Source organism: Cherax quadricarinatus, chromosome 62 (genome assembly GCF_038502225.1).
Source record: "Cherax quadricarinatus isolate ZL_2023a chromosome 62, ASM3850222v1, whole genome shotgun sequence".
NCBI lineage: Eukaryota > Metazoa > Arthropoda > Malacostraca > Decapoda > Parastacidae > Cherax > Cherax quadricarinatus.
This window is the reverse complement of record NC_091353.1, coordinates 20,026,653-20,053,614: the sequence shown is the minus strand read 5'-3', so window position 1 is coordinate 20,053,614 and position 26,962 is coordinate 20,026,653.

The following is a 26,962-nucleotide window of genomic DNA, read 5'->3' as shown; positions in this document are numbered from 1 at the left end:
AATCAGAGCAAATTCCAAGCATAGATTACTGCACCTGTCTGTTTCCTTGATAACTAGTTTGGCATCCACGAAGTTCATCAGATGATTTTTCATGTTGTGGTGAATATTATATAGCATCGTGAGTGTTGTCTCTTTGGCAGGTATTTTTGCATTCACTTCACATTGATAAAACTTATCGCAACTTTTGCATGGTATAATGTAGTTACTGACAATGTGTCCATGGTTACTGTTTTCTTTTATAGCTAAATTATTATTGTGTCAAAGATATATGTACTGGTAACCCTAATGTTGGCTTTGGCAGATATGGAGAAGTTATTGCAGACAGGTATGCAAGTTGTTCACTTCGCCCAGCGTGTTTTCACATAATAGCCTCGATATTCAGTAACATAACTCTCACAAAAGGTGGTTGTCTACTGTATATATTTTTAATATAAGAATACTTTGGTTACAAAGATAGCTTGAAGTAATAAGAATTAGTAATATAGAAAATTAAAATACTGAGTAGTGAAGCTTAAATGATGAAGCAATGGGTGTAGTACTTGTGCTCAGCGTTTGTTCGCTCGCAAAAATATCTTCATACCTGGAGTTTACCTGGAGAGAGTTCCGGGGGTCAACGCCCCCACGGCCCGGTCTGTGACCAGGCCTCCTGGTGGATCAGCGCCTGATCAACCAGGCTGTTGCTGCTGGCTGCACGCAAACCAACGTACGAGCCACAGCCCGGCTGATCAGGAACTGACGTTAGGTGCTTGTCCAGTGCCAGCTTGAAGACTGCCAGGGGTCTGTTGGTAATCCCCCTTATGTGTGCTGGGAGGCAGTTGAACAGTCTCGGGCCCCTGACACTTATTGTATGGTCTCTTAACGTGCTAGTGACACCCCTGCTTTTCATTGGGGGGATGGTGCATCGTCTGCCAAGTCTTTTGCTTTCGTAGTGAGTGATTTTCGTGTGCAAGTTCGGTACTAGTCCCTCTAGGATTTTCCAGGTGTATATAATCATGTATCTCTCCCTCCTGCGTTCCAGGGAATACAGGTTTAGTAACCTCAAGCGCTCCCAGTAATTGAGGTGTTTTATCTCCGTTATGCGCGCCGTGAATGTTCTCTGTACATTTTCTAGGTCGGCAATTTCACCTGCCTTGAAAGGTGCTGTTAGTGTGCAGCAATATTCCAGCCTAGATAGAACAAGTGACCTGAAGAGTGTCATCATGGGCTTGGCCTCCCTAGTTTTGAAGGTTCTCATTATCCATCCTGTCATTTTTCTAGCAGATGCGATTGATACAATGTTATGGTCCTTGAAGGTGAGATCCTCCGACATAATCACTCCCAGGTCTTTGACGTTGGTGTTTCGCTCTATTTTGTGGCCAGAATTTGTTTTGTACTCTGATGAAGATTTAATTTCCTCATGTTTATCATATCTGAGTAATTGAAATTTCTCATCGTTGAACTTCATATTGTTTTCTGCAACCCACTGAAAGATTTGGTTGATGTCCGCCTGGAGCCTTGCAGTGTCTGCAATGGAAGACACTGTCATGCAGATTCGGGTGTCATCTGCAAAGGAAGACACGGTGCTGTGGCTGACATCCTTGTCTATGTCGGATATGAGGATGAGGAACAAGATGGGAGCGAGTACTGTGCCTTGTGGAACAGAGCTTTTCACCGTAGCTGCCTCGGACTTTACTCTGTTGACGACTACTCTCTGTGTTCTGTTAGTGAGGAAATTATAGATCCATCGACCGACTTTTCCTGTTATTCCTTTAGCACGCATTTTGTGCGCTATTACGCCATGGTCACACTTGTCGAAGGCTTTTGCAAAGTCTGTATATATTACATCTGCATTCTTTTTGTCTTCTAGTGCATTTAGGACCTTGTCGTAGTGATCCAATAGTTGAGACAGACAGGAGCGACCTGTTCTAAACCCATGTTGCCCTGGATTGTGTAACTGATGGGTTTCTAGATGGGTGGTGATCTTGCTTCTTAGGACCCTTTCAAAGATTTTTATGATATGGGATGTTAGTGCTATTGGTCTGTAGTTCTTTGCTGTTGTTTTACTGCCCCCTTTGTGGAGTGGGGCTATGTCTGTTGTTTTTAGTAACTGTGGGACGACCCCCGTGTCCATGCTCCCTCTCCATAGGATGGAAAAGGCTCGTGATAGGGGGTTCTTGCAGTTCTTGATGAACACAGAGTTCCATGAGTCTGGCCCTGGGGCAGAGTGCACGGGCATGTCATTTATCGCCTGTTCGAAGTCATTTGGCGTCAGGATAACATCGGATAGGCTTGTGTTAATCAAATTTTGTGGCTCTCTCATAAAAAATTCATTTTGATCTTCGACTCTCAGTCTGGTTAGCGGCTTGCTAAAAACTGAGTCATATTGGGACTTGAGTAGCTCACTCATTTCCTTGCTGTCATCTGTGTAGGACCCATCTTGTTTAAGTAGGGGCCCAATACTGGACGTTGTTCTCGATTTTGATTTGGCATAGGAGAAGAAATACTTTGGGTTTCTTTCGATTTCATTTATGGCTTTTAGTTCTTCCCGTGATTCCTGACTCCTAAAGGATTCTTTTAGCTTAAGTTCGATGCTTGCTATTTCTCTGATCAGTGTCTCCCTACGCATTTCAGATATGTTGACCTCTTTTAGCCGCTCTGTTATTCTTTTCCGTCGCCTGTAAAGGGAGCGCCTGTCTCTTTCTATTTTACATCTACTCCTCCTTTTTCTTAGAGGAATAAGCCTTGTGCATACATCGAGTGCCACCGAGTTAATCTGTTCTAGGCATAAGTTGGGGTCTGTGTTGCTTAGTATATCTTCCCAGCTTATATCGGTTAGGACTTGGTTTACTTGGTCCCACTTTATGTTTTTGTTATTGAAGGTGAATTTGGTGAATACTCCCTCGTGACTAGTCTCATTTTGTCGGTCTGGGGCTCCACGCATACATGTCTGAACCTCAATTATGTTGTGATCTGAGTATATTGTTTTTGATATGGTGACATTTCTTATCAGATCATCATTGTTAGTGAAGATGAGGTCTAGTGTATTCTCCAGTCTAGTAGGCTCTATTATTTGCTGGTTTAAATTGAATTTTGTGCAGAGATTTAAAAGCTCGTGTGAGTGTGAGTTTTCATCAGAGCTGCCTCCTGGTGTTATTACTGCAACAATATTATTTGCTATATTCCTCCATTTTAGGTGCCTTAAGTTGAAATCCCCCAGGAGCAAGATGTTGGGTGCAGGAGCTGGAAGATTTTCCAGACAGTGGTCAATTTTTAACAGCTGTTCCTGGAATTGCTGGGATGTTGCATCCGGAGGCTTGTAGACTACCACAATGACTAGGTTTTGGTTCTCGACCTTTACTGCTAAAACTTCCACTACAGTTCTGTGCAAACAAGTGACTCTGCAATGTACAGGCCAACCTTCCCCTTTTGCCTGTTCACTCTGTCACATCTGTATAGGTTGTAACCTGGGATCCATATTTCGTTGTCCAAGTGATCCTTTATGTGGGTCTCAGTGAAAGCCGCGAACATTGCCTTTGCCTCTGCAAGCAGTCCACGGATGAAAGGTATTTTGTTGTTTGTTGCTGGCTTTAGACCCTGTATATTTGCAAAGAAGAATGTTATCGGACTTATGGTATTGTTGGTACTGGGGGGGGGGTGATTTTTTTTCCGGCATTAGTATCTGTATCTGTTGGTTTGGAGTGGAGGCCATCGACTGTGGTTCCACTCCAGGAATGACTGGATTTGGTGTACGATTTCTGCCATTTCCTGCCAGTTTTTTTTCCTTCCTGGCACTAAAAAACCTCCCCCTCTTGAGTGGCTGTGGCTACCCAGGTTTTCCCATGGCCTGGATGTTTTGTATCTTTTTGTCCCCTTTAGATGGTATGCCTGGCAATTTAAGTTATAGCACAGTCTTTCCTGTACTGAAGAGGTACACAGTTCAGGGTGAAAAAGCTTACAGGAAGGGAGTTTGCATATTACTGTTGTCATATGTGCATGGCATTTTCTATGGTGGTCATAGTTGCACGTCCCATCTGTTTTTCCAGATTTCCCATGCCAGCAGATACCAAGTGCATAGTATGTGCACAGGCTTGGTTTCCGCTTGCCTTGGGTTTCTGTGACTGTATTCCCTGTTGGTGCATGTTTCCCTGTCTTACTTCTATCCTCCCTAGCACCAACAATGGAGCTCCCACCAGTTGTTTTTGGTAATATATCCTCACTATTGCTATTGGAGTCCTCTTGTTTGCTATTTCCTGCGGTATTTCTAGTTTGCAATATTGGTTTTATCTTATCTTTGACTACACTTGTTTCCCTACTATGGCTCCTGTCCCCTATGAGGTCACTTATATGTATTCCTTCCTGCGTATAATTCCCGACTACCTGGATAAAATCTCCAGCTTCACCATTACTGTCTCCCAGGACAGCATCTCCAGCTTCACCATTTCTGTCTCCCAGGACAGCACCTCCAGCTTCACCATTACTGTCTCCCAGGACAGCACCTCCAGCTTCACCATTACTGTCTCCCAGGACAGCACCTCCAGCTTCACCATTACTGTCTCCCAGGACAGCACTATCAGCCCCACATTTACTGACTACCAGGACATCACCTCCAGCCTTACAGTTTGTGACTACATGGCCAGTATCAAGGGCAGTACCATTCAGCCCAGACTTTTTATGTTCCCATCTGTTGTAGAAAGCTTCCAGGTTTTCTATGAAAGCAGCTTTGATGTTGTCCTCTTTTAATACCCTTGTGATTTTAGTCCACAGATTTTCCTCATTTGGGCATACCCAAAAACACTTCTCTGTTTTAATACTGCTTGTAGCTAGTTCTTGGATATCTGCACAAGGGGCGTGACACCAATTTCCACAAAAATGCCAATTTATCCATGTGGAAGCCCGTTTGTTTGACTGACCACAGACTACACACAGCTTCATAATGATTTGAATGGTTGATTTACTGCAATTCTAATAGGAACCTCTTGAATATTCTATTAATAACCTTAAATGAAGCTCTAGCTATTTGTATTTCTGTTTCTAACTGTTTTTGTATATTGGACAGCTTACCGTCACGTTCCTGATTTTTAATGTTTGTGTTTATAAGGGCGCCTACAACCCCATCCGTTTACAGTCTGCTTTATTGTCCAACGAAACCGTTTGAAACCAGTCAAGGGTTCGGACCAGTCAAGGGTTCGGACCAGTCAAGGGTTCAGACCAGTCAAGGGTTCGGACCAGTCGATCTAATCTGATCAGTGGGTCACTTATTTAAAACATACTGGTCGGTGATTTGAGCTAACACATGAAGGATCTACTGGAAATTATCTACCCGAGTAATATGTGATTTGACTGATACAAAAGTATAACTTGCGTGTTGAAGAAATCGGTGACTGCTGGAAACTCCTACCGTGACGAACGGTCGACCTCAACCCTTGTTTATCAATCGCTGTATCTAGCTTTTCTATTTTTTTTTTTTTTTTTCCCGTCTCCACCACAATAAATGCTATATTACCACTATAGTTGACTGGTGGAAATTTTGGAGGAAGGACGCTTTTTCTGTAGTAATAATTGCGTCTCGTTGTGTATATTGCGACCGCTGGTAACTACAGGTTATATGAAATTCACAGTATACGTCTGGTATTTCAAGAAAAAAGAGACTAATGAAAGTCACTCCACTCCCCTAAGTACCATTATAATACTGGTTAGTTGCTACTACAACACGGTATTCTGCTCTTCACTGGTATCACTAGATTATATGCGAGTACACTAGCAAGCCAGGAAGATTATTAAAAACAGCTGACCTGTGGTAAGTTTCTGGCGACTTCTGGCACCTGCCTCTATAGGCTTATCACTTCATTTACAAATTCACCTGTTTTCAAATGACACTTTAGCCTTTATCATCAATATACTAGGGAGCCACTGTAGTATACACTATACACTATGTATACTCAATGTTATCAGGGAGACTTTCTTTCCTCTGACACGAAAAGTTCAATTATTATTATTTTTTCCACACTGGACACAGGCCTATGATTCCCGTCTGGCAGTAAACTCTGCTAGGTAGTGCACACTAATTCTCCTTTTTTGACTCAGTATATAATGTTTTCCGCCCAAGATTGGTTCCAGGCGCTAGAGGGATGTATCGTATAGGATTGATGACACAAATTAAAGTTCTAGCACGTAAGAGCGACCGTGAAAACACCAGAAAACCCGGAGCACAACGAGGCACGCTGATGCACCTCATCCCAGTACCATTACCTTCTTAATGTTATCAAGGTGTATTGTGGGTCATGTACTCCATGCCATTTTGTATAGTGCATGTATAAATCTGTCTATATCATTATCAAATTTTTATATGTGGATTATAATTTTTGACATGTCTAGTCCTAAAATGTTAAGTAAATTTTTATCTAATTTTAATTAGTCTTGCTTATAAATCTCCAGTCACCTGAATTCTTATTTAACATGCTACTCTTTACTGAGCTTATGATATATAAAAAAAAGAGACAAAAATATTCAGATTCAAATTTCTACTTTTCAAAAATATTATGAAATCTTGCCTTCACACAGTCTATGTTTGTGCTTACCATGGTGTTAATATTTATGTGTGTTTAAACAGCAACCTTCTCTCATGTTAAAACAGCAACCTTCTCTCATGTTAAAACAGCAACCTTCTCTCATGTTAAAACAGCAACCTTCTCTCATGTTAAAACAGCAACCTTCTCTCATGTTAAAACAGCAACCTTCTCTCATGTTAAAACAGCAACCTTCTCTCATGTTAAAACAGCAACCTTCTCTCATGTTAAAACAGCAACCTTCTCTCATGTTAAAACAGCAGCTTTCTCTCATTGTACATAATATATGTTCATTATATTATTTCACCTGTAAATTGCTCTCCTTGAATATGTGTGGATAAAATATACACAGTCACTTTATCTTAAAATAAAGAAATAAAGAAGACGGTGTTTCACTCATACCATAGATTACTGGAGTCTCTGGGAGAGCAAAACACACCACCACCTCCAACATCTTCCTCCAACAATGAATCTGAAAGGCTTAACAAACATACATGCAAATGCTGTAATATTAATCTGTATGAATGCTATGGACTTCCTGTCTTCTCTTCACTATAATAACTGTGCAAAAAGATGCCCTACACTTGTTGTACAATTTATTTTTATTTTGAAAAATTGCATACAGATATAGACATGCATATATCTAAATACAGGTACAGGTTGGCCAACACTAATTCAGCAACCAGTAATCCGTTTCCATCAGTAATCTGGCACTAATTTTGGCTAGCATAATCTCAAATTTCTGGGGTCGCTACACCAACCTGCTCTGCTGCATAATTCATTCCAATTTCGTTTTTCCATTTATTGTTACAACCTGCTCACTTTTAGCCATAGCCATGGTTCCAATGAATAAAAGAAATGCTTCTTGTTGTGTAAAGCAAATACACCATACATTGTCCATAAAAGATAAGGTGACTTTGAAGCTACTTTCGGTCGCATGAGCTCAGCTCACTCAGATGAGCTGTGACTGGTAAATTTGGGCCTACATATGAGAGAATAGGTCTGTGTGGTAAATGTGCACTATATAAAAAAACGCAGTGCATAATGAGAAAAAACTGCGATTGTGTTTTTGGTGTAAAACAGGGACTTGGAGTATTTTTGTATGGTTTTTATGGTTGTATTCTCACTCTTTTTGATCTCATTTGATAGAATGGAACATATATTACAGAAATTGATATGATTTTGATTGGTTTCACGAAGGAAAATACCTTGAAATTGAGCTCAAAGTAGCAGAAATGTTCGATCTTTGCCAGTGTTCAAGAATAAACAAATGGCGTAACCGCCCAATACGTGTCCAACTGGCTGGTCTAATATACAGTCATGAATGGGTTGACATTATTTATACAATTATTACAATAATAATAAATAGGGTGTCAAGTGGGTGAAATCGCTGATGAGTAAATATCGCCGTTGGATTAAGTGTATTCTAACATTACCACTCTGTAATCTGCCAAATCACTAATCTGGCACTCTACAGGTCCTGATGGTGCCAGATTAGTGATAGTCAACCTGTATATACATACATGTACATAACATTCACATGTATGTATTTTAAAAAGTATATACATGCATATACAGTACAGAATAATTTACCTGAAATTCCAAAAATCTGAAAACATTCAAAAACAGACAAATAGCTTTATTTCTTTGTGTAGTATACAAAGTGTAGTTTACATGTAATAAAATATTCTTACGTACAAAGAAAGCCACTAGCATGCTGTGTATTTTGGGCAAAGTAATCCTAATGCTTACATACTACTTAAGACTTGACATAGGTTACTGAATGGTGAATTTTAATTACTGTATGTATTATCACAAAAAAAGACATAGGTTACTGAGTGGTAAAACTTTAATTATGCATTATTAGAAAAAGAGAGGTAGCAAAAATATTACAAGTAGCACAATTTACAATAGTACAGTTTTAAGTGTATTAATAGTTTAAACTGATAGTGATCTTAAATTGTGGATTACAACATTCTGACAAATTCCCAGTGCATAGTGTATATAATATATGGAATGTATATATGGTTGAGCAGCACTAGCGAATTATTGCCAGATGTCAACAGAGAAGTGGAAATAAACAAACAGATGAATACTGAATTATAGTATAAGTAATATAGTGAGGGATAAGGATATGAATGTGCAGTGATATAGTGAACTGAAATTGTGGCTAAGTGCAATCTTAATTAATCCCCAGTGCTTAGTGTACAATATATGGTGTAATATATGGGAACAAATATACTACAAAATATATTGTGTAATATACAGGAACAAATTATAGTCGAGTGGCCAGATGTCGACAGAGAAGTGGAAATAAACAACCGGATGAGTATTAAACTGTCTCCATAAGTAATTAAACAAGTGATAGGGGCATTGTTGTGCAGGGATATAGCAATTTTAAATTATGGCTAATAACAAAGTGAACATCATGTAAAGGAAAAGGAAAAAGCCAAATAACCTTACTGTTTGAAGTGTCCCCCTATAACCTGGTACCACCGATCCCCCCCACCCAGCGGGAAGGGCACAGACCCATCCTGTATTCTCCTAGAGCACTTCCACTCCCATCCTGTACTCTACCAGACCCATCCTCTACTCTTCCACTCCCATCCTGTACTCTACCAGACCCATCCTGTACTCTACCAGACCCATCCTGTACTCTACCAGACCCATCCTGTATTCTCCTAGAGCACTTCCACTCCCATCCTGTACTCTACCAGACCCATCCTCTACTCTTCCACTCCCATCCTGTACTCTACCAGACCCATCCTGTACTCTACCAGACCCATCCTGTACTCTACCAGACCCATCCTGTACTCTACCACACCCATCCTGTATTCTCCTAGAGCACTTCCACTCCCATCCTGTACTCTACCAGACCCATCCTGTACTATACCAGACCCATCCTGTATTCTCCTAGAGCACTTCCACTCCCATCCTGTACTCTACCAGACCCATCCTGTATTCTCCTAGAGCACTTCCAATCCCATCCTGTACTCTACCAGACCCATCCTCTACTCTTCCACTCCCATCCTGTACTCTACCAGACCCATCCTGTACTCTACCAGACCCATCCTGTACTCTACCAGACCCATCCTGTACTCTACCAGACCCATCCTGTATTCTCCTAGAGCACTTCCACTCCCATCCTGTACTCTACCAGACCCATCCTGTATTCTCCTAGAGCACTTCCATTCCCATCCTGTACTCTACCAGACCCATCCTGTATTCTCCTAGAGCACTTCCACTCCCATCCTGTACTCTACCAGACCCATCCTGTATTCTCCTAGAGCACTTCCACTCCCATCCTGTACTCTACCAGACCCATCCTGTACTCTACCAGACCCATCCTGTACTCTACCAGACCCATCCTGTAATCTCCTATAACACTTCCACACCCATCCTGTACTCTACCACACCCATCCTGTACTCTACCACACCCATCCTGTATTCTACTAGAGCACTTCCACTCCCATCCTGTACTCTACCAGACCCATCCTGTACTCTACCAGACCCATCCTGTAATCTCCTAGAACACTTCCACACCCATCCTGTACTCTACCACACCCATCCTGTACTCTACCACACCCATCCTGTATTCTACTAGAGCACTTCCACTCCCATCCTGTACTCTACCAGACCCATCCTGTACTCTACCAGACCCATCCTGTATTCTACTAGAGCACTTCCACTCCCATCCTGTACTCTTCCAGACCCATCCTGTACTCTACCAGACCTATCCTGTACTCTACCAGACTCATCCTGTATTCTCCTAGAGCACTTCCACTCCAATCCTGTTCTCTACCAGACCCATCCTGTACTCTGCCAGACCCATCCTGTATTCTCCTAGAGCACTTCCACACCCATCCTGTACTCTACCACACCCATCCTGTATTCTACTAGAGCACTTCCACTCCCATCCTGTACTCTTCCAGACCCATCCTGTACTCTACCAGACCTATCCTGTACTCTACCAGACTCATCCTGTATTCTCCTAGAGCACTTCCACTCCAATCCTGTACTCTACCAGACCCATCCTGTACTCTACCACACCCATCCTGTACTCTACCAGACCCATCCTGTACTCTACCAGACCCATCCTGTATTCACCTAGAGCACTTCCACACCCATCCTGTACTCTACCAGACCCATCCTGTATTCTCCTAGAGCACCTCCACTCCAGTCCTGTACTCTACCAGACCCATCCTGTATTCACCTAGAGCACTTCCACCCATCCTGTACTCTACCAGACTCATCCTGTACTCTACCAGAACCATCCTGTACTCTACCAGACCCATCCTGTACTCTACCAGACCCATCCTGTATTCACCTAGAGTACTTCCACCCATCCTGTACTCTACCAGACTTATCCTGTACTCTACCAGAATCATCCTGTACTCGTCCAGACCCATCCTGTATTCACCTAGAGCACTTCCACACCCATCCTGTACTCTACCAGACCCATCCTGTACTCTACCAGACCCATCATGTATTCACCTAGAGCACTTCCACACCCATGCTGTACTCTACCAGACCCATCCTGTATTCTGCTAGAGCACTTCCACTCCCATCCTGTACTCTACCAGACCCATCCTGTATTCTACTAGAGCACTTCCACTCCCATCCTGTACTCTACCAGACCCATCCTGTATTCACCTAGAGTACTTGCACCCATCCTGTACTCTACCAGACTCATCCTGTACTCTACCAGAACCATCCTGTACTGTACCAGACCCATCCTGTATTTTCCTAGAGCACTTCCACTCCAATCCTGTACTCTACCACACCCATCCTGTACTCTACCAGACCCATCCTGTATTCTCCTAGAGCACTTCCACTCCAATCCTGTACTCTACCAGACCCATCCTGTACTCTACCAGACCTATCCTGTATTCTCCTAGAGCACTTCCACTCCAATCCTGTACTCTACCACACCCATCCTGTACTCTACCAGACCCATCCTGTATTCTCCTAGAGCACTTCCACTCCAATCCTGTACTCTACCAGACCCATCCTGTACTCTTCCAGACCCATCCTGTACTCTAGCAGACCAATCCTGTATTCACCTAGAGCACTTCCACTCCCATCCTGTATTCTACCAGACCCATCCTGTACTCTACCAGACAAATCCTGTACTCTTCCAGACCCATCCTGTACTCTACCAGACCCATCCTGTACTCTACCAGACCCATCCTGTACTCTACCAGTCCCATCCTGTACTCAACCAGACTCATCCTGTACTCTACCAGACCCATCCTGTACTCTACCAGACCCATCCTGTACTCTACCAGACCCATCCTGTACTCTTCTGGACCCATCCTGTATTCACCTAGAGCACTTCCACACCCATCCTTTACTCTACCAGACCCATCCTGTACTCTACCAGACACATCCTGTACTCAACCAGACTCATCCTGTACTCTACCAGACCAATCCTGTACTCTACCAGACCCATCCTGTACTCTACCAGACCCATCCTGTATTCACCTAGAGCACTTCCACATCCATCCTGTACTCTACCAGACCCATCCTGTACTCTACCAGATCCATCCTGTACTCTACCAGACCCATCCTGTACTCTACCAGACCCATCCTGTATTCACCTAGAGCACTTCCACACCCATCCTGTACTCTACCAGACCCATCCTGTACTCTACCAGATCCATCTTGTACTCTACCAGACCCATCCTGTACTCTACCAGACTCATCCTGTACTCTACCAGACCCATCCTGTGTTCTCCTAGAGCACTTCCACACCCATCGTGTACTCTACCAGACCCATCCTGTACTCTACCAGACCCATCCTGTACTCTACCAGACCCATCCTGTACTCTACCAGACCCATCCTGTACTCTACCAGATCCATCCTGTACTCTACCAGACCCATCCTGTACTCTTCCAGATCCATCCTGTACTCAACCAAACCCATCCTGTACTCTACCAGACCCATCCTCTACTCTTCCACTCCCATCCTGTACTCTACCAGACCCATCCTGTACTCTACCAGACCCATCCTGTACTCTACCAGACTCATCCTGTATTCTCCTAGAGCACTTCCACACCCATCCTGTACTCTACCAGACCCATCCTGTACTCTACCAGATCCATCTTGTACTCTACTAGACCCATCCTGTACTCTACCAGACTCATCCTGTACTCTACCAGACCCATCCTGTGTTCTCCTAGAGCACTTCCACACCCATCATGTACTCTACCAGACCCATCCTGTACTCTACCAGACCCATCCTGTACTCTACCAGACCCATCCTGTACTCTTCCAGATCCATCCTGTACTCAACCAGACCCATCCTGTACTCTACCAGACCCATCCTCTACTCTTCCACTCCCATCCTGTACTCTATCAGACCCATCCTGTACTCTACCAGACCCATCCTGTACTCTACCAGACCCATCCTGTATTCTACCAGACCCATCCTGTATTCACCTAGAGCACTTGCACTCCCATCCTGTACTCTACCAGACCCATCCGGTACTCTACCAGACCCATCCAGTACTCTTCCAGACCAATCCTGTACTCAACCAGACTCATCCTGTACTCTACCAGACCCATCCTGTACTCTACCAGACCCATCCTGTACTCTACCAGACCCATCGTGTACTCTTCCAGACCATCCTGTACTCTACCAGACTCATCCTGTACTCTACCAGACCCGTCCTGTACTCTACCAGACCCATCCTGTACTCAACCAGACTCATCCTGTACTCTTCCAGACCCATCATGTACTCTTCTGGACCCATCCTGTATTCACCTAGAGCACTTCCACACCCATCATGTACTCTACCAGACCCATCCTGTACTCTACCAGACCCATTCTGTACTCTACCAGACCCATCCTGTACTCTACGAGACCCATCCTTTACTCTACCAGACCCATCCTGTATTCTTCCAGACCCATCCTGTATTCTAGATCACTTCCACTCCCATATTGTACTCTACCAGACCTATCCTGTACTCTACCAGACCCATCCTGTATTCTCCTAGAGCACTTCCACACCCATCCTGTACTCTACCAGACCCATCCTGTACTCTACCAGACCCATCCTGTACTCTTCCGGACCCATCCTGTATTCTCCTAGAGCACTTCCACTCCCATCCTGTACTCTACCAGACCCATCCTGTACTCTACCAGACTCATCCTGTACTCTTCCAGACCCATCCTGTATTCTCCTAGAGCACTTCCACTCCCATCCTGTACTCTACTAGACCCATCCTGTACTCTACTAGACCCATCCTGTACTCTTCCGGACCCATCCTGTATTCTCCTAGAGCACTTCCACTCCCATCCTGTACTCTACCAGACCCATCCTGTTCTCTACCAGACCCATCCTGTACTCTTCTGGACCCATCCTGTATTCTCCTAGAGCACTTCCACTCCCATCCTGTACTCTACCAGACCCATCCTTTACTCTACCAGACCCGTCCTGTACTCTTCCAGACCCATCCTGTATTCTCCTAGAGCACTTCCACTCCCATCCTGTACTCTACCAGACCCATCCTGTACTCTTCTGGACCCATCCTGTATTCTCCTAGAGCACTTCCACTCCCATCCTGTACTCTACCAGACCCATCCTTTACTCTACCAGACCCGTCCTGTACTCTTCCAGACCCATCCTGTATTCTCCTAGAGCACTTTCACTCCCATCCTGTACTCTACCAGACCCATCCTGTACTCTACCAGACCCATCCTGTATTCTCCTTGAGCATTTCCACTCCCATCCTGTACTCCCACATCCTAAACTGTCCCAGAGTACTACAACACCTATCCTATAGTCCCCTGGAGTACTATCACACCCATCCTGTACTAACCCAAAGCATTAAAATACCCATCAACTGTTCTCCCAGAGCACTCATACCCTAATCCTGTCCTCTCCCAGATCAATATCGCACCCATTCTGTACTCTCGCAGAGCACTCCTATACCCCTCCTATAGTCTCTCAGAGCACTCCCACGCCCATGCTGTCCTCTCCCAGAACAATCCCACACCCATCCTGTACTCTCAAATAGCACTCCCACACCCATTATGTAATCTCCCAGGACACTCTCACACCCATTATGCACTCTCCCAGAGCACTCCCATACCCCTCCTATAGTCTCTCAGAGCACTCCCTCACCCATCCTGTCCTCTCCCAGAACAATCCCACACCCATCCTGTACTCTCAAATAGCACTCCCACACCCATTATGTACTCTCCCAGGACACTCTCACACGCATTATGCATTCTCCCAGAGCACTCCCATACCCCTCCTATAGTCTCTCAGAGCACTCCCTCACCCATCCTGTCCTCTCCCAGAACAATCCCACACCCATCCTGTACTCTCAAATAGCACTCCCACACCCATTATGTAATCTCCCAGGACACTCTCACACCCATTATGCACTCTCCCAGAGCACTCCCATACCCCTCCTATAGTCTCTCAGAGCACTCCCACACCCATCCTGTCCTCTCCCAGAACAATCCCACACCCATCCTGTACTCTCAAATAGCACTCCCACACCCATTATGTACTCTCCCAGGACACTCTCACACCCATTATGCATTCTCCCAGAGCACTCCCATACCCCTGCTATAGTCTCTCAGAGCACTCCCACACCCATCTTCTACTATCACAGATCACTCCAGCACCGTCAGTAGTGTACAGTAAGTCTGAGCGTCATCCGGCGGAGCACAGTATTGAGTGGGGGGCTCTCACCCTCCAAAAAAAATGTTTTTCGAAATTTTTATTTATGGAATTTCCCTTTTTTCCGCCCTCTTTTGACTTCCCTACCCCCCCCCCCCCGACCCCAAGATCGTCCTGCTCCACTTCCTTACATCAAATTTATTGGGGGGGTTGCCAAATTTTTCGAAATTTCTATTTTTTATTTTATTATTTTTCATATTATTATATATCTTGAGTGAATCCTTTAGGAGTATGATCCAACACCTTGGATCAAGTTTTTGGAAGCCTCCAACTCCTTGGATGAACTTTACCACGATTTGAGAAATTCAAGAGTAAACGAAATGTGGTGTTTAACATCCGTAGAGTTATAACATTCATGTTTATCTGCTCTTAACATTCATTTATTTATTTAATGTCTTTGCAAACAGTACATTGAGATAGTGGATATACAATAGTGAGTTACAATACACAGAGAGTCTCTATTATGCCTAGGTATTATGGGCCAACTTAACATTATTGGCTTACAGTCTACTTAATACTATCATAGTTGTACAGTAGGAAAGTAATTATTTCATAGTTGTACAGTAGAATACTAATTATAAATGAACCAAAATTTGTACAATACAAAGATATATTTATATTCTAAAATGCTTTTGTGAAAAACAATGGTTCAATTATATTCGTGTCAACAATGGATAAAAGGTTCAATTTGATTGTTTCAGTTATGATGTGGGAGTACATAAGTGAGTAAGTGTGTACTGAGTATTTAGCATTTAGTCTAGGGTGATTAAGTGCATAATTAGCTAGTAAACACCTACATGTAATATTACAGCTCTTGGGTCTACTTTTTATGGGTAATAAGTTAAGCTCCTAGTATGCTTTAGCGCCTAACTCAGGGTAACCCAAGTTTTTGCTAGTAAACACACATGCTATTAGCTAGCAATTTACAATTTAAGGATGGATCAATACAATTGCTTACAAGAACACAGAAGTTAAAATCAATACACAAATTCATTTTTATAATTTTTATTTACCATAAAAAGATACAAAACATCCAGACCATGGGAAAACCTGGGTAGCCACAGCCACTCAAGAGGGAGAGGTTTTCTAGTGCCAGGAAGGAAAAAAAACTCGCAGGAAATGACAGAAATCGTACACCAAATCCAGTCATTCCTGGAGTGGAACCACAGTCGATGGCCTCCACTCCAAACCAACAGATACAGATACTAATGCCGGAAAAAAAATCCCCCCCCCCAATACCAACAATACCACCAGTCCGATGACATTCTTCTTTGCAAATATACAGGGTCTAAAGCCAGCAACAAACAACAAAATACTTTTCATCCGTGGACTGCTTGCAGAGGCAAGGATCACTTGGACAACGAAATATGGATCCCAGGTTACAACCTATACAGATGTGACAGAGTGAACAGGCAAAAGGGGGGGGGGTTGGCCTGTACATTGCAGAGTCACTTGTTTGCACAGAACTGCTAAATGCCTCAAATGATGTAGTGGAAGTTTTAGCAGTAAAGGTCGAGAACCAAAACCTAGTCATTGTGCTAGTCTACAAGCCTCCGGATGCAACATCCCAGCAATTTCAGGAACAGCTGTTAAAAATTGACCCCTGTCTGGAAAATCTTCCAGCTCCTGCACCCAACATCTTGCTCCTGGGGGATTTCAACTTAAGGCACCTAAAATGGAGGAATATAGCAAATAATATTGTTGCAGTAATAACACCAGGAGGCAGCTCTGATGAAAACTCACACTCACACGAGCTTTTAAATCTCTGCACAAAATTCAATTTAAACCAGCAAATAATAGAGCCTACTAGACTGGAGAATACACTAGACCTCATCTTCCCTAACAATGATGATCTGATAAGAAATGTCACCATATCAAAAACAATATACTCAGATCACACCATAATTGAGGTTCAGACATGTATGCGTGGAGCCCCAGGCCGACATAATGAGACTAGTCATGAGGGAGCATTCACCAAATTCAACTTCAATAACAAAAACATAAAGTGGGACCAAGTAAACCAAGTCCTAACCGATATAAGCTGGGAAGATATACTAAGCAACACAGACCCCAACTTATGCCTAGAACAGATTAACTTGGTGGCACTCGATGTATGCACAAGGCTTATTCCTCTAAGAAAAAGGAGGAGTAGATGTAAAATAGAAAGAGACAGGCGCTCCCTTTACAGGCGACGGAAAAGAATAACAGAGCGGCTAAAAGAGGTCAATATATCTGAAATGCGTAGGGAGACACTGGTCAGAGAAATAGCAAGCATCGAACTCAAGCTAAAGGAATCTTATAGGAGTCAGGAATCGCGGGAAATCGAAAGAAACCCAAAGTATTTCTTCTCCTATGCCAAATCAAAGTCGAGAACAACGTCCAGTATCGGGCACCTACTTAAACAAGATGGGTCCTACACAGATGACAGCAAGGAAATGAGTGAGCTACCCAAGTCCCAATATGACTCAGTTTTTAGCAAGCCGCTAACCAGACTGAGAGTCGAAGATCAAAATGAATTTTTTATGAGAGAGCCACAAAATTTGGTTAACACAAGCCTATCCGATGTTATCCTGACACCAAATGACTTCGAACAGGCGATAAATGACATGCCCATGCACTCTGCCCCAGGGCCAGACTCATGGAACTCCGTGTTCATCAAGAACTGCAAGAAGCCCCTATCACGAGCCTTTTCCATCCTATGGACAGGGAGCATGGACACGGGGGTCGTCCCACAGTTACTAAAAACAACAGACATAGCCCCACTCCACAAAGGGGGCAGTAAAGCAACAGCAAAGAACTACAGACCGATAGCACTAACATCCCATATCATAAAAATCTTTGAAAGGGTCCTAAGAAGCAAGATCAATACCCATCTAGAAACCCATCAGTTACACAACCCAGGGCAACATGGGTTTAGAACAGGTCGCTCCTGTCTGTCTCAACTATTGGATCACTATGACAAGGTCCTAAATGCACTAGAAGATAAAAAGAATGCAGATGTAATATATACAGACTTGGAAAAGCCTTCGACAAGTGTGACCATGGCGTAATAGCGCACAAAATGCGTGCTAAAGGAATAAAAGGAAAAGTCGGTCGATGGATCTAGAATTTCCTCACTAACAGAACACATAGAGTAGTCGTCAACAGAGTAAAGTCCGAGGCAGCTACGGTGAAAAGCTCTGTTCCACAAGGCACAGTACTCGCTCCCATCTTGTTCCTCATCCTCATATCCGACATAGACAAGGATGTCAGCCACAGCACCGTGTCTTCCTTTGCAGATGACACCCGAATCTGCATGACAGTGTCTTCCATTGCAGACACTGCAAGGCTCCAGGCGGACATCAACCAAATCTTTCAGTGGGCTACAGAAAACAATATGAAGTTCAACGATGAGAAATTTCAATTATTCAGATATGGTAAACACGAGGAAATTAAATCTTCATCAGAGTACAAAACAAATTCTGGCCACAAAATAGAGCGAAACACCAATGTCAAAGACCTGGGAGTGATCATGTCGGAGGATCTCACCTTCAAGGACGATAACATTGTATCAATCGCATCTGCTAGAAAAATGACAGGATGGATAATGAGAACCTTCAAAACTAGGGAGGCCAAGCCCATGATGACACTCTTCAGGTCACTTGTTTTATCTAGGCTGGAATATTGCTGCACACTAACAGCACCTTTCAAGGCAGGTGAAATTGCCGACCTAGAAAATGTACAGAGAACCTTCACGGCGCGCATAACGGAGATAAAACACCTCAATTACTGGGAGCGCTTGAGGTTCCTAAACCTGTATTCCCTGGAACGCAGGAGGGAGAGATACATGATTATATACACCTGGAAAATCCTAGAGGGACTAGTGCCGAACTTGCACACGAAAATCACTCACTACGAAAGCAAAAGACTTGGCAGACGATGCACCATCCTCCCAATGAAAACAGGGGTGTCACTAGCACGTTAAGAGACCATACAATAAGTGTCAGGGGCCCGAGACTGTTCAACTGCCTCCCAGCACACATAAGGGGGATTACCAACAGACCCCTGGCAGTCTTCAAGCTGGCACTGGACAAGCACCTAAAGTCGGTTCCTGACCAGCCGGGCTGTGGCTCGTACGTTGGTTTGCGTGCAGCCAGCAGCAACAACCTGGTTGATCAGGCTCTGATCCACCAGGAGGCCTGGTCACAGACCGGGCCGCGGGGGCGTGGACCCCCGGAACTCTCTCCAGGTAAACTCCAGGTAATACATTACAACAATGATACAATGTTATGTTTAATACAACTACATCACAGTTTTTTATGTACAATACTTGTAAGAAATTCTCTAACACCCCACGCTCCTACTCCTCAGATCAAAACCTCCCAACCATCCATCTCCCCTACCCTTTATCCCCAACAACCCTACTCTATCATCCTTACAAATCAAATTTTGGGGGTCACTAATTCCTAAAATAATTTTTTGTGGGGTTTCCGATTCCTGGAAACAATTACTCCAGTTCCTGGGTTACATCTTCTGTATCACCAAATCGTACTATAGCTCCCGGTACCACTTAATGATGTGTAACCCAGGATAACCCAATTTTTTCCACACTTTATTTAGGCTAATATTAACAAGAAATGAAACAATTTGCTCACAATATAACAATTTTCATTCTTACTAACACCATCAATGTTCTCAACTCACAACATTCAAACACTCACAACAGCTCACAACATGTTACAACACCAACACTAGAACATAACAACTTTCCATTACAAACTTGTTATTTAAAGTTCCACTCAATTTTCACTTGTCGCAACATACCACAACATGTTATAACACCGCAACACAACTTTCCATTACAATCTTGTTATTACATGTTCCACTCAACATTCACTTGACAACTCACATGCAATAACACCAACACACAACATGTCACAACACATTATAACATTCACATCTCACTTGCAACAACATTAACTTCCACTCAACACAGGGAGTTTTCTACACAATTATAACAATATTTCACTAATGACAGTCACATTGCAATAATCCCAGATTGTGTTAACATTGTCCAATCACAAACACCGTGATGTTTTCATCTCTTGACGTCTGCAGCTAAAATGGTGGTTCTGGTTCTCTATGTACCCTAGAGAGAGAGAGAGAGAGAGAGAGAGGATTGAACTACCTGCATTTACCTGTCAATTTTCCCTCTGGAGGGATGACCTCATCTAAAGGTCATTAAGCACTTCCCGGGAAACTTCGCTAAAGAGGTCAAGGACTGACCCATGTCAAACACAAGATGCACCCACACCCACCCATACCCGCCCATACCCGCCCACGCACACATGAGACGCTAGTTGATAATCACCTTTAATTTCTTCTGGAGATATGTCTCGAAACTCATTACCTGGAATAAGATTCGCATTTATCTGGTGGACCAAGGTAAAGAGGTCAAGGATTGACTCATCTTGGCCACAAAATGTATCCTCTACTTCAAACAGACATACATCAACACACACATACCAATACATCCATAGACCAACACACACACACACACACACACACACACACACACACACACACACAACGATCAGTGAAGAGGCGGGGCCAGGAGCTCGGACTCGACCCCCGCAACCTCAACTAGGTGAGTACAACTAGGTGAGTACACACAGTTGAGGGACACCGCGTGCGCGAGTCACGCCTTCCGTGCTCCGCGAATATAAATGCTTCTGAGGGCTACCCAAGTGTACTACAAGGGTTGCTAAGTGTGTCAGGGTAGTGATCAATACTTGAAGCGATTTACAATTTGTCTGAGCCACATAAGTGTGGGGAGAGCCACAATTTTATAAGTGATCTAGAAAGTGATACTTGGTGGCGCATTCAGAGTGAGCAGCAGTGTGTTCCAGGCGACGTTGTCACGTATCTCCCAAGAAAAATAATAAAGTGAAACAAATGTGTGACCAGTGAAAGAAATACAGTGAATAAGGTACATTATATAACGAGAAGAAACGGAGGTGGATCTACGCCAGGACATCACATCGAGCTGGACAGTCTACAGGCTGCTACAGGCTGTTCGCAAGTATTAAAATATGCGTGGTTTGGGAGTGTGGGTCTTGGTTTCCAATTAACCGCCAAGCTGACTGTGAATGGTCCAACTCTCCTAGTACGATAAATAATAGGCTATCAAGTACTCAACCACAAATAGGTGAGTACACACACACACACGCACACACACACAGGGAGAGTGATCTAGTTGCGACCAGTGAAGAGGCAGGACCAGGAGCTAGGACTCGACCCCTGCAACCTCAACTAGGTGAGTACAACTAGGTGAGTACACACACACACACACACACACACGTTTACAACCACACATTCTCACACATACAGACTCACACACACTCCCCCCCTCACCCTTCCCTGCCAATCCTCCACTCCTTCCCCTGATCCCCCCTCTCTCTCTCTCTCCCTTCTCCCCCACCTCTCCCTCTTTCCCCCTCTCCATCTCCCATTCTCCCCCTTTGCTTCTCCCTCCTCCTCACTCCCCATATTCCTCCCCTCATTCCCCCTCCTCACCCCTCTCACATTTAGCCACTGACTACAGTTTCCTCCTCTACCGCCCTTCCCCCACACTCGGACAAACACACCACAAAACAAACACACAGAATTACATAAGTTTTTCATTCTGTGGCAACCAAAATGAACAAAAAATGGGTTGCCAGAGGGCAGGAAGGAAAACCAAGAGACTGGAGGATTAACCTGCAAAGGAAGATTGGGCAGCAGAGCTCATGAAAAAGGAACTTGAATGGGGAAAGAACCTAGAAGCTAGAAAGGAAGAGAGGTTAGATGCAGAAAGCAAGAAGTGGGAGATGCAAGTCACAGCAGCAAAGGCTAGGATACAGAGTTTAGAAGAGGAACTGAAAAATCTGAAACTGCCTAAAGAACTAAAGAACAATTTGGGAATGACATCAGAGACTGTTACCTCAGTCACAAACAAGGGGACTGTAGAGAATGACGGGGTGAAGCCCGAGGAAAAGAGAAACACATCAGGAGCAATCAAGGGGACTGTAGAAAATGGAAGAACTAAGCTATATGTGAAGGTCCTAACAGACCACAGCAGAGCCCAGGGAAAGCTGAGAAGGGAAAATGACAGGCCAATGAGCCCAAGGACAATAGATAGTGAAGAAACTGAAGAAAGGAAAGGTGCAGTGGAGGAAACTGAACCAAATCAGGGGATACATAGGGATATGCAGTGGGAGAATGAAAGGGAGAGGTCAGTCTTTGTTTATGGGCTCCAGGAAGTTGAAGGGAAAACTTAAGAAGCAAGAAGACAAGGGGAGAAAAATGCGATCGACAGCATCAGTTGGTAAATTTTTGGAGAACAGGGGGGTTTGCAAGAAGGAGAGCCCGGACAGTGAAAGTGACTTTCAAGACAGAATCTATTTGGAACAGGATCCTGCAGGAGAAAGCAAGGCTAAGGGACATACCTATGTACTGGAAGGTGTATCTCGACCGCAATAGAGCACAAGAGGAAAGGCAGGAACTGAGAGAGATGGTACAAAGACGAAAGGAGGAGAGAGGTGAGGATGGAGATGGACAGGAGAACCCAGAATCAGGAGGAAGATCAAATACAGCCTCCCTCACAGCCACCTACAGAAGACCCCCAACCAGGACTACCCCAATGCAACCAAATATTCTAACCCAAAACACACATGCCATATTCAATGCCCCCACCCACCTCATTACAAACTCCACCCCCACAGTAACCACCCATAGTTCCTTATCAGGTCTCCCACTTCCCCAACCACAATGTACCCCCTAAACCACAGTTTTAGAAAAGAAGTTGAAGGTGTGGTATACAAATGCAGATGGGATAACAAATAAGTGTGAGGAGTGGCATGAAAGATTCAAGGAGACATCCCCAGACATAAGAGCATTCACAGAAACAAAGCTCACCAGGATGATAACAGATGCAATCTTTCCACCTGGATATCAAATCCTCAGGAAACATAGAGGGAGGAGAGGGGAAGGAGGAGTTGCACTGCTCATTAAAAACAGGTAGGGATTTGAGACAATGGAAGGAATGGATGGCATATGCGAAAGGGACTACTTAGAAGGAACAATTCAGTCTGAGGGTCATAAGGTGGTAATTGCAGTAATGTACAACCCACCACAAAACTGCAGGAGGCCAAGAGAAGAATATGATGAGAGCAACAGAACAATGGTCAACACACTAGCAGAGGTGGCCAGAAGAGCTCACATGGGGGAAGCAAAGTTACTAGTCATGGGTGATTTCAATCACAAGGAGATTGACTGGGAAAACCTGGAGCCTCATGGGGGTCCCGAAACATGGAAAGCCAAGATGAAGGATGTGGTACTGGAAAACCTCATGCATCAACATGTTAGAGACACTATCAGAGAGAGAGAGGCGAGGACGATCCAGCAAGACTGGACCTTGTATTCACCTTGAGTAGTTTGAACATCGAGGATATCATGTATGAAAGGCCCCTAGGAGCTAGCGATCATGTGGTTCTTCGGTTTGACTACATAGTTGAGCTACAAGTGGAGAGAGTAGCAAGAATAGGATGGGAAAAACCAAACTACAAAAGGGGGGACTACACGGGCATGAGGAACTTCCTGCAAGATGTTCAGTGGGAGAGAGAACTGACAGGAAAACCAGTACAAGAAAATATGGACTATGTGACAGCAAAATGCAAGGAGGCAGAGGAGAGGTTTGTTCCCAAGGGAAACAGAAATAGCGAGAAGACCAGAACAAGTCCTTTGTTCACCCAAAGGTGTAGAGAGGCAAAAACTAGGTGTACTAGAGAATGGAAAAGGTACAGAAGACAAAGGACCCAGGAAAACAAAGAGATCAGCCGAAGAGTCAGAAAAGAATATGCACAAATAAGAAAGGAGGCACAGCGATAATACGAAAATGACATAGTATCGAAAGTCAAGTCTGACCTGAAGCTGTTGTATAGCCACATCAGGAGGAAAACAACAGTCAAGGACCCGGTAAAAAGACTGAGGAAGGATGATGGGGAGTTCACAAGAAACGACCATGAGGTATGTGAGGAGCTCAACATGCGATTTAAAGAATCATTTGCAGTGGAAACTGGTAGGACTCCAGGAAATCAGAATAGGGAGGTACACAAACAAGTGCTGGATAAAGTACACATAACCGAGGAGGAGGTGAAGTAGCTGCTATGTGAACTTGATACCTCAAAGGCGGTGGGACCAAACAACATCTCTCCATAGGTCCTTAGAGAGGGAGCAGAGATGCTGTGTGTGCCACTAACAAAGATCTTCAACACATCCACTGAAACTGGGCAACTCCCTGAGGTATGGAAGATGGCAAATGTAGTCCCAATTTTTAAAAAAGGAGACAGACACGAGGCATTAAACTACAGACCTGTGTCACTAACATGTATAGTATGCAAAGTCATGAAGATCATCAGGAGGAGAGTGCTAGAGCACCTGGAAAGAAACAAATGTATAATCGACAACCAACATGGTTTCAGGGAAGGAAAATCCTGTGTCACAAACCTACTGAAGTTTTATGACAAGGTGACAGAAGTAAGACAAGAGAGAGAGGGGTGGATAGACTGCATATTCTTGGACTGCAAGAAGGCCTTCGACACAGTTCCTCACAAGAGGTTACCGCAAAAGCTAGAGGATCAGGCACACATAACAGGAAAGGCACTACAATGGATCAGAGAATACCTGACAGGGAGGCAACAACGAGTCATGGTACGTGACGAGGTGTCAGAGTGGGCGCCTGTGACAAGCGGGGTTCCACAGGGGTCAGTCCTAGGACCTGTGCTATTTTTGGTATATGTGAATGACATAACGGAAGGGATAGACTCAGACGTGCCCTTCTTTGCAGATGATGTGAAGTTAATTAGGAGAATTAAATCGGTTGAGGATCAGGCAGGACTTCAAAGTGACCTGGACAGGCTACAAGCCTGGTCCAGCAATTGGCTCCTTGAATTTAACCCTGCCAAATGCAAAGTCATGAAGATCGGGGAAGGGCAAAGAAGACCGCAGACACAGTATTGTCTAGGTGGCCAAAGACTACAAACCTCACTCAAGGAAAAAGACCTTGGTGTGAGTATAACACCGAGCACATCTCCTAAGGCACACATCAATCAGATAACTGCTGCAGCGTATGGGCGTCTGACAAACCTAAGGATAGCATTCCGATACCTCAGTAAGGAATCGTTCAAGACTCTGTACACCATTTACGTCAGGCCCATACTGGAGTATGCAGCACCAGTTTGGAATCCACACCTGGTCAAGCACGTCAAGAAATTAGAGAAAGTGCAAAGGTTTGCAACAAGACTAGTCCCAGAGCTACGACGAAAGGTTAAGGGAAATTAGCCAGACGACACTGGAGAACAGGAGGGTCTGGGGAGACATGGTAACGACATATAAAATACTGCACGGAATAGACAAGGTGGACAAAGACAGGATGTTCCAGAGATGGGACACAGAAACAAGGGGTCACAATTGGAAGTTGAAGGCTCAGATGAGTCAAAGGGATGTTAGGAAGCATTTCTTCAGACATAGAGTTGTCAGGCAGTGGAACAGCCTAGAAAGTGACGTAGTGGAGGCGGGAACCATACATAGTTTTAAGACGAGATTTGATAAAGCTCATGGAGCAGGGAGAGAGAGGATCCAGTAGCAATCAGTGAAGAGGCGGGGCCAGGAGCTATGGATCGACCCCTGCAACCACAAATAGGTGAGTACAAATAGGTGAGTACACACACACCGAACACGTCTCCGGAGGCACATATCAACCAGATAACTGCTGCAGCATATGGGCGCCTGGCAAACCTGAGAATAGCATTCCGATTCCTTAGTAAGGAATAATTCTAGACACTACACTGTGCATGTCAGGCCCATACTGGAGTATACAGCATCAGTTTGGAACCCACACCTGGTCAAGCACGTCAAGAAATTAGAGAAAGTACAAAGGTTTGCAACAAGACTAGTTCCAGAGCTCAGGGGAATGTTCTACGAAGAAATGTTGAGGGAAGTCTGACTAGAGAGGGGACACATAAACAAGGGGTCACAATTGGAAGTGAAGACTCAGATGAGTCACAGGGATGTTAGAAAGCATTTCTTCAGTCATTGAGTTGTCAGGAAGTGGAATAGCCTAGCAAGTGACGTAGTGGAGGCAGGAACCATACATAATAATATAATAATAATAATACCTTTATTTACTGCAAGTACATGTACAAGGTATACAGGCCTAGCTGACAACAATGACATACTACTATACAGAAAGCCCCTTGTTATGCTCCGCATGTAGGGCAAATTAGGTCAGTGTCCCAGGATGCAACCCACACCAGTTGACTAACACCCAGGTACCCATTTTACTGATGGGGAACATAGACAACAGGTGGAAAGAAACACGTCCAATGTTTCTACTCTGGCTGGGAATCTAACCCAGGCCCTAGCCGTGTGAAGCGAGAGCGTTAGCCACCAGGCCACCAGAGCCCAGAGCACCAGAGCTTTAAGACGAGGTATAACAAAGCTCAGGAAGGAGAGAGAGAGGACCTAGTAGCGATCAGTGAAGAGGCGGGGCCAGGAGCTGAGTCTCGACTCTTGCAACCACAATTATGTGAGTACAATTTGGTGAGTACTCACACACACACACACACACACACACACACACACACACACACACACACACACACACACACACACACACACACACACACACACACACACAGTCA